Source organism: Hylobates moloch, unplaced genomic scaffold (genome assembly GCF_009828535.3).
Source record: "Hylobates moloch isolate HMO894 unplaced genomic scaffold, HMol_V3 SCAFFOLD_17, whole genome shotgun sequence".
Taxonomy (NCBI): domain Eukaryota; kingdom Metazoa; phylum Chordata; class Mammalia; order Primates; family Hylobatidae; genus Hylobates; species Hylobates moloch.
The window spans coordinates 40,228,641-40,237,686 of NW_026652292.1; the positions used below are offsets into that span (position 1 = coordinate 40,228,641).

Below are 9,046 nucleotides of genomic sequence, written 5' to 3' on the forward strand. Positions count from 1 at the left end.
AGGAATGTAGAGGCAGTCTGGCTACACTGGCTTTGAGGCGCTGGGGTGGGCTCCACCCAGTTTGAACTTCCTGGTGGCTTTGTTTACACTGTGAGGGGAAAACTGCCTACTCAAGCCTCAGTAATGGCAGACACCCCTCCCCCCACCAAGTTCAAGCATTTCAGGTTGACTTCAGACTGCTGTGCTGGCAGTGAGAATTTCAAGCCAGTGGATCTTAGCTTGCTGGGCTACATTGGGGGTGGGATCCACTGAGCCCCTTTCCAGAGGAGTGAAGGGTTCTGTCTTGCTGGCATTCCAGGCACCACTGGGATATGAAAAAAAAAACCACTCCTGTAGCTAGCTCAGCATCTGCCCAAATGGCCACCCAGTTTTGTGCTTAGAACCCCGGACCCTGGTGTTGTAGGCACGTGAGGGAATCTCCTGGTCTGCAGGTTGTGAAGACCATGGGAAAAGCATAGTATCTGGGCTGGATAGCACTGTTCCTCATGGCACAGTCCCTCATGGCTTCCCTTGGCTAGGGTAGGGAGTTCCCCAACCCCTTGTGCTTCCCGGGTAAGGCAACAACCCACCCTGCTTCTGCTCACCCTCTGTGGGCTGCACCCACTGTCTAACCAGTCCCAGTGAGATGAGCCAGGTACTGCAGCTGGAAATGCAGAAGTCAAGCACCTGCTGTGTTGATCTCATTGGGAGCTGCAGACCGGAGCTGTTTCTATTTGGCCATCTTGCCAGCCACCCTTGCTCATTCTTTATTTGATTGTTTGTCTTTTAATCTTTTTTGGTTACACATTTTTTATTTTTGTCTCATTTTGTTTATGCATGTTTATTTTATTTCAAGTGAGATAAAATACCTTTCAATTTATAAATGGAAAACTGATTAAGAAGAGGAACTTTGAAAAAAAATTAGAAAGTCAATGTGATATGACTAATCAGCTCAAGATAAACTGATTCTTCAATTAGTGTGGACCAGACTGACAGCCATGTAAAAAATAATGTCTCTGTGTCAAGACAAAACAAAACAACAGCAACAAGAAAATGGAACAAAATCAACCAACCAATCCACACTCCATTAAAAAAAAATGTATCATGCAAAAGTCAAAGATAATTTTCACTTTGTGTGTGGGGTTCATTTTTGTAGGTCAATTATTATATAATCAAATAGCCAATTATTTCGTGTATTTCATGCAGCAAAATTTTGCAAAATAATTCTGAGGTCATTTGCTCCAAAACTACAATTTCAATTAGAAACAAAACAGAATGCATAAAAGCAGATTTCACAGCTTCTTTCTTTGTAAACTGAAGAGCTTACTATCATCAAGAATTTAAATATGGCAATGAAATTTTTTTAAAAATTCAAAGTAAGTCACAGATATAACAAAGGCAGTTATCTTAAACTGATCACTTTGCTACAAATATCTTAAACATGTAAGTGATACAGACAGGAGGCAGGGAAATACTGGGTAGAAGAGGGTCGTTCCCTGGCAAAAGCCCCACCCACAAGCCTGGAAGCCACAGTTCTAAATGAGAACATGTATCCCTGTTTTCCTGCCCAAATGTTACATTTTTAGCCTGCCCCTCCCCACATCCTGTGCCCATATAAACCCCAGACCTCAGCTGGCAGAGAGAGAAGCAGTTGAACATTGAGTGGAGAATAAGCAACTGAACATCAGAGACTATAGACACACATGACTTAACTTCAGACAGCACAACTTTGGAGAGGTGCCTGGGAGGAGACAGCTCAGCTTCAGGGAAAGATCACTTTCTTCCCACACCATCCCCTTTCCAGCTCCCCTTCAGCTGACAGCCACTTCCACTGATTAATAAAATCCTCCACATTCACCACCTTTCAAATTGTTCATGCAACGTGGTTCTTTCTGGACACTGAACAAGAACTGGGTACCAAGATGGCAGGGTGTAAAAGGCTGTCACCTTGACTCTCCACTGAACTGGTTAACCCTTAGCCATCTATGGATGGTAACTGCTAAAAGACCATTGTTTGTAACACATGCCCTGTGGGGCTTCAGAAGTCAAGAGCAAGTGCTAGACGATGCTGTGGGCCATATGGGATTTGTTCCTGCTGGCACCTAAAGGCACTTTCCTGGGCTCCTGTACCCACTCACCTGCATGCTCACCATCCTGCAAAGGGTTTGAGCTCTGGCAGAGTGAAAGGAGCCACCACCTCCCACCCCCACTGTCATGTGTGTCCATGTAAAGAGACCACCAACAGGATTTGTGTGAACAATAAAGCTTTTTAATCACCTGGGTGCAGGTGGGCTGAGTCTGAAAAGAGAGTCAGTGAAGGGATATAGGGGTGGGGCAGTTTTATAGGATTTGTGTAAGTAGTGGAAAGTTACAGTCAAAGGGGTTGTTCTCTGGTGGGCAGGGGTGGGGGTCACAAGGTGCTCGGCAGGGAGCTTCTTAGACTCATTGTCTAGGAGAAGGAATTTCACAAGATAATGTCATTAGCTAAGGCAGAAACTGGCCATTTTCACTTCTTTTTTGATTCTCCAGTTGCTTCAGGCCATTTGGATGTATACGTGCAGGATTGGGCTCAGAGGCCTGAAATTCCTGTCTTCTTATATTAATAAGGAAAATAAAACAAAATGGTGAAGTGTTGGGGTGGCAATAATTCTTGGGGGTGGTATGGAGAGATAATGGGCGATATTTCTCAGGGCTGCTTCGAGCAGGATTAGGGGCAGCGTGGGAACCTAGAGTGGGAGAGATTAAACTGAAGAAAGATTTTGGGGTAAGGGGTGATACTGTGGGGTTGTTATAAGGAGCATTTGTCATATACAATTGAGAGACAGGACTAGCTGTGTTTCCTAGGCTGACTAAGAATCCCTAAGCCTAGCTGGGAAGGTGACCTCATCTACCTTTAAACATGGGGCTTGCAACTAAGCTCACACCCGACTAATCAGAAACCTCACTAAAATGCTAATTAGGCAAAAACAGGAGGTAAAGAAATAGCAAATCATCTATTGCCTGAGAGCACAGCAGGAGGAACAAGGATTGGGATATAAACCCAGGCATTCGAGCCGGCAATGGCAACCCCCTTTGGGTCCCCTCCCTTTGCATGGGAGCTCTGTTTTCACTCTATTTCACTCTATTAAATCTTGCAACTGCACTCTCCTGGTCCATGTTTGTTAAGGCTCAAGCTGAGCTTTTGCTCGCTGTCCACCACTGCTGTTTGCTGCCGTCACAGACTTACCGCTGACTTCCATCCCTCCAGATCCAGCAGGGTGTCCACTGTGCTCCTGATCCAGCGAGGCACCCATTGCCACTCCCAATTGGGCTAAAGGCTTGCTATTGTTCCTGCATGGCTAAGTGCCTGGGTTCATCCTAATAGAGCTGAACACTAGTAACTGGGTTCCACAGTTCTCTTTCATGACCCACAGCTTCTAATAGAGCTATAACACTCACTGCATGGCCTAAGATTTCATTCCTTGGAATCTGTGAGGCCAAGAACCCCAGGTCAGAGAACATGAGGCTTGCCACCATCTTGGAAGTGGCCCACTGCCATTTTGGAAGTGGCCCACTACCATCTTGGGAGCTCTGGGAGCAAGGGCCCCCAGTAACATTTTGGTGACCATGAAGGGACCTCCAAAGCAATGAGTAATATTGGGCCACTTTCACTTGCTATTCTGTCCTATTCTTCCTTAGAACTGGAGGAAAATACCAGGCACCTTTCGGCCAGTTAAAAACGATTAGTGTGGCCGCTGGACTTAAGACTCAGGTGTGAGGCTATTTGGGGAAGGGCTTTCTAACAACACTCAACCCTTCTGGGTTGGGGATGTTGGTCTGCCTGGAGCCAGCTCCCACTTTCAATTTTCTTGGGGAAGCTGAGGGCTGACTAGAGGCAGAAAGCTGTCATCCCAAACTCCCCGCAGTAGCCGGTTGCGATCATGGAACAGTCAGAAGCCTCTACTCAACAGTCACCCGTGTGTGCACCCCTACCTTTCCTTCTGACCCATACCTCCTGGATCTCGACCATGACTTTCCTGAAAGTGTAGCCCCGAAATTCTCCTTACCTCTGAATCTACTTCCTCTGATCCCTGCCTCTGAGATACTAGTGGTTCAGACTTTCATTTCCTCAAGCAAATTGTATCTCCAAAAGGATTGAAGGAAGCTCTACGCTGCATCCTTAGGCACCTAGGCTATAACCCAGGGGTCTTATCCCTGGTGTCTCTCCTTATTTAGGTATACAGCTCTCGACATGGGCAGTTATGTGCGACCTGTTCCCCACCACCCTTGCCAGGGCCCCAAGTTTGTAATGGCTAAGAGAGAGAGATGGAGAGAGAGAGAAAGAAATGGAGAGAGAGAGAGAGATGGAGAGAGAGAGATGGAGAGAGAGAGAGGGAGAGAGAGACAAAGAAGGAGTCAAAGAGAAAAAGAAAGAAAAAGATAGAAATAGTAAAAAAGAAGTGTGCCCTATTCCTCTAAAAGCCAGAGTAAATTTAAAACCTGTAACTGATAATTGAAAGTCTTGTCCATGACCCTATAACACTCCAATACCACTTTGTTGTCAGTGTAAATAAGGGCATAGCCTGAAAGCACCTGAGGCCACTGACAAATCGTAGTTTTCCTATCAAAAATCCTTCACCCAGTAACCCATAGAGGGGCCAAATGCATTCAGTCGGTAGCGGCAACTGCTTTGCTAAAAGTAGAAAAGTAACTTTTAGAGGAAACCTCATTGTGAGCACACCTCACCAGTTCAGAATTATTCTAAGTCAAAAAAAGCAAAAAGGTAGCTTACTAACTCAAAAATCTTAAAGTATGGGCTATTCTGTTAGAAAAGGGTACTGTAACTCCAACCACTGATAATTACCTTAACCCAGCAGATTTCCTAACAGGGGATTTAAATCTGAATTACCATACAAGGGTCTGACCAGACCTAGGAGGAACTCCCTTCAGGACAGGATGATAGATGGTTCCTCCCAGGTGATTTATGGGTAGTGGCAGCAGTAGCAGTCTTAGTATCTGAAGCAGTTAAAATAATACAGGGAAGAGATCTTACTGTGTGCACATCTCATGATGTGAATGGCATACTCACTGCTAAAGGAGACCTGTGGCTGTCAGACCACCATTTACTTAAATATCAGGCTCTATTACTTGAAGAGTGAGTGCTGTGACTGCGCACTTGTGCAACTCTTAACCCAGCCACATTTCTTCCAGACAATGAAGAAAAGATAGAGCATAACAGTCAGCAAGTAATTGCTCAAACCTATGCCACTTCAGGGGACCTTTTAGAGGTTCTCTTGACTGATCCCAACCTCAACTTGTATACTGATGGAAGCTCCTTTGTAGAAAAAGGACTTTGAAAAGTGGGGTATGAAGTGGTCAGTGATAATAGAATACTTGAAAGTAATCCCCTCACTCCAGGAACTAGTGCTCAGCTGGCAGAACTAATAGCCCTCACTCAGGCACTAGAATTAGGAGAAGGAAAAAGGGTAAATATATATACAGACTCTAAGTATGCTTACCTAGTCCTCCATGCCCATGCAGCAATATGGAGAGAAAGGGAATTCCTAACTTCTGAGGGAACACCTATCAAACATCAGGAAGCCATTAGGAGATTATTATTGGCTGTACAGAAACCTAAAGAGGTGGCGGTGTTACACTGCCAGGGTCATCAGAAAGGAAAGGAGAGAGAAATAGAAGGGAACTGCCAAGGGGATATCGAAGTCCAAAGAGCCACAAGGCAGGACCCTCCATTAGAAATGCTTATAGAAGGACCCCTAGTATAGGGTAATCCCCTCCAGGAAACCAAGCCCCAGTACTCAGCAGGAGAAATAGAATGGGGAACCTCACGAGGACATAGTTTTCTCCCCTCAGGATGGCTAGCCACTGAAGAAGGGAAAATACTTTTGCCTGCAGCTAACCAGTGGAAATTACTTAAAACCCTTCACCAAACCTTTCACTTAGGCATTGACAGAACCCATCAGATGGCCAAATCATTATTTACTGGACCAGGCCTTTTCAAAACTACCAAGCAGATAGTCAGGGCCTGTGAAGTGTGCCAAAGAAATAATCCCCTGCCTTATCGCCAAGCTCCTTCAGGAGAACAAAGAACAGGCAATTACCCAAGAGAAGACTGGCAACTAGATTTTACCCACATGCCCAAATCTCAGGGATTTCAGTATCTACTAGTCTGGGTACATACCTTCACTGGTTGGGCAGAGGCCTTCCCCTGTAGGACAGAAAAGGCCCAAGAGATAATAAAGGCACTAGTTCATGAAATAATTCCCAGATTAGGACTTCCCTGAGGCTTACAGAGTGACAATGGCCCTGCTTTCAAGGCTACAGTAACCCAGGGAGTATCCCAGGTGTTAGGTATACAATATCACTTACACTGAGCCTGGAGGCCACAGTCCTCAGTGAAGGTCGAGAAAATGAATGAAACACTCAAATGACATCTAAAAAAGCTAACCCAGGAAACCCACCTCGCATGGCCTGCTCTGTTGCCTATAGCCTTACTAAGAATCCAAAACTCTCCCCAAAAAGCAGGACTTAGCCCATATGAAATGCTGTATGGACAGCCCTTCCTAACCAATGACCTTGTGCTTGACCGAAAGATGGCCAGCTTAGTTGCAGACATCACCTCCTTAGCCAAAGGTCAACAAGTTCTTAAAACATTACAAGGAGCCTTTCCCAGAGAAGAGGGAAAGGAACTATTCCACCCTGGTGACATGGTATTAGTCAAGTCCCTTCCCCCTAATTCCCCATCCCTAGATACATCCTAGGAAGGACCCTACCCGTCATTTTTTCTACCCCAACCACAGTTAAAGTGGCTGGAGTGGAGTTTTGGATACATCACACTTGAGTCAAACCCTGGATACTGCAAAAGGAACCCGAATATCCAGGAGACAATGCTAGCTCTTCCTGTGAATCTCTAGAGGATCTGTGCCTGCTCTTCAAATGACAACCAGGAGGAAAGTAACTAAAATCGTAAATCCCCATGGCCCTCCCTTATCATATTTTTCTCTTCACTGTTCTCTTACCCCCTTTCACTCTCACTGCACCAACTGCATGCTGCTGTATGACCAGTAGCTCCCCCTACCAAGAGTTTCTGTGGAGAATGCAGCGTCCTGGAAATATTGATGCCTCATTGTATAGGAGTTTATCTAAGGGAACCCCCACCTTCACTGCCCACACCCATATGCCCTGCAACTGCTGTAACTATGACACTCTTTGCCTGTATGCAAATACTCATTATTGGACGGGAAAAATGATTAATCCTGGTTGTCCTGGAGGACTTGGAGCCACTGTCAGTTGGACTCATACTGGTATGTCTGATGGGGGTGGAGTTCAAGATCAGGCAAGAGAAAAACACATAAAGGAAATAATCTCCCAACTGACCTGGGTACATATCACCCCTAGCCCCTACAAAGGACTAGATCTCTCAAAACTACATGAAACTCTCCATACCCATACTCGCCTGGTAAGCCTATTTAATACCACTCTCACTGGGGTCCATGAGGTCTCGGCCCAAAACCCTACTAACTTTTGGATGTGCCTCCACCTGAACTTCAGGTCGTAAGTTTCAATCCCTGTACCTGAACAATAGAACAACTTCAGCCCAGAAATAAACACCACTTCCATTTTAGTAGGATCTCTTGTTTCCAATCTGGAAATAACCCATACCTCAAACCTCACCTATGTAAAATTTAGCAATACTATAGACACAACCAACTCCCAATGCATCAGGTGGGTAACTCCTCCCACACGAACAGTCTGCCTACCTTCAGGAATATTTTTTTGTCTGTGGTACCTCAGCCTATCATTGTTTGAATGACTCTTCAGAATCTGTGTGCTTCCTCTCATTCTTACTGGCCCCTATGACCATCTACACTGAACAAGATTTATACAATAATGTCATACCTAAGCCTTACAACAAAAGAGTACCCATTCTTCCTTTTGTTATTGGAGCAGGAGTGCTAGGTAGACTAGGTACTGGATTGGTGGTATCGCAACCTCTACTCAGTTCTACTACAAACCATCTCAAGAACTAAATGGTGACATGGAACAGGTCACCAACTCCCTGGCTACTTTGCAAGATGAACTCCCTGGCAGCAGTAGTCCTTCAAAATCGAAGAGCTTTAGATTTGCTAGTCACCAAAAGAGGGGGAACCTGTTTATTTTTAGGGGAAGAATGCTGTTAGTATGTTAATCAATCCGGAATCGTCACTGAGAAAGTTAAAGAAATTTCAGATCGAATATAATGTAGAGCAGAGGACCTTCAAAACACTGGACACTGGGGCCTCCTCAGCCAATGGATGCCCTGGGTTCTTAGGACCTCTAGCAGCTATAATATTTTTACTCCTCTTTGAACCCTGTATCTTTAACCTCCTTTTTAAGTTTGTCTCTTCCAGAATTGAAGCTGTAAAGCTACAAATCGTTCTTCAAATGGAACCCCAGATGCAGTCCATGACTAAAATCTACCATGGACCCCTGGACCAGCCTGCTAGCCCATGCTCTGATGTTAATGACATCGAAGGCACCCCTCCCAAGGAAACCTCAACTGCACAACCCCTACTATAATCCAATTCAGCAGGAAGCAGTTAGAGCAGTCGTCAGCCAACCTCCGCAACAGCACTTGGGTTTTCCTGTTGAGGGTGGACTGAGAGACAGGACTAGCTGGATTTCCTAGGCTGACTAAGAATCCCTAAGCCTAGCTGGGAAGGTGACTGCATCCAACTTTAAACACAGGGCTTGCAACTTAGCTCACTCCTGACCAATCAGAGAGCTCACTAAAATTCTAATTAGGCAAAAACAGGAGGTAAAGAAATAGCCAATCATCTATTGCCTGAGAGCACAGTGGGAAGGACAAGGATCAGGATATAAACCCAGGCATTTGAGCCAGCAATGGCAACCCCCTTTGGGTCCCCTCCCATTGTATGGGAGCTCTGTTTTCACTCTATTTCACTCTATTAAATCTTTCAACTGCACTCTTCTGGCCCGTGTTTGTTATGGCTTGAGCTGAGCTTTTGCTTGCCACCCACCACTGCTGTTTGCTGCCATCACAGACCCGCCGCTGACTTCCATCCCTCTG

General features: G+C 45.4%; 1 pseudogene; it reads left to right on the forward strand.

The window, feature by feature from the left end:
- Window positions 1-6,952: 6,952 nt before the first annotated feature.
- LOC131381634 (syncytin-1-like) lies at window positions 6,953-8,559 on the forward strand (annotated as a pseudogene).
- The last annotated feature ends 487 nt before the right edge of the window (window positions 8,560-9,046 follow it).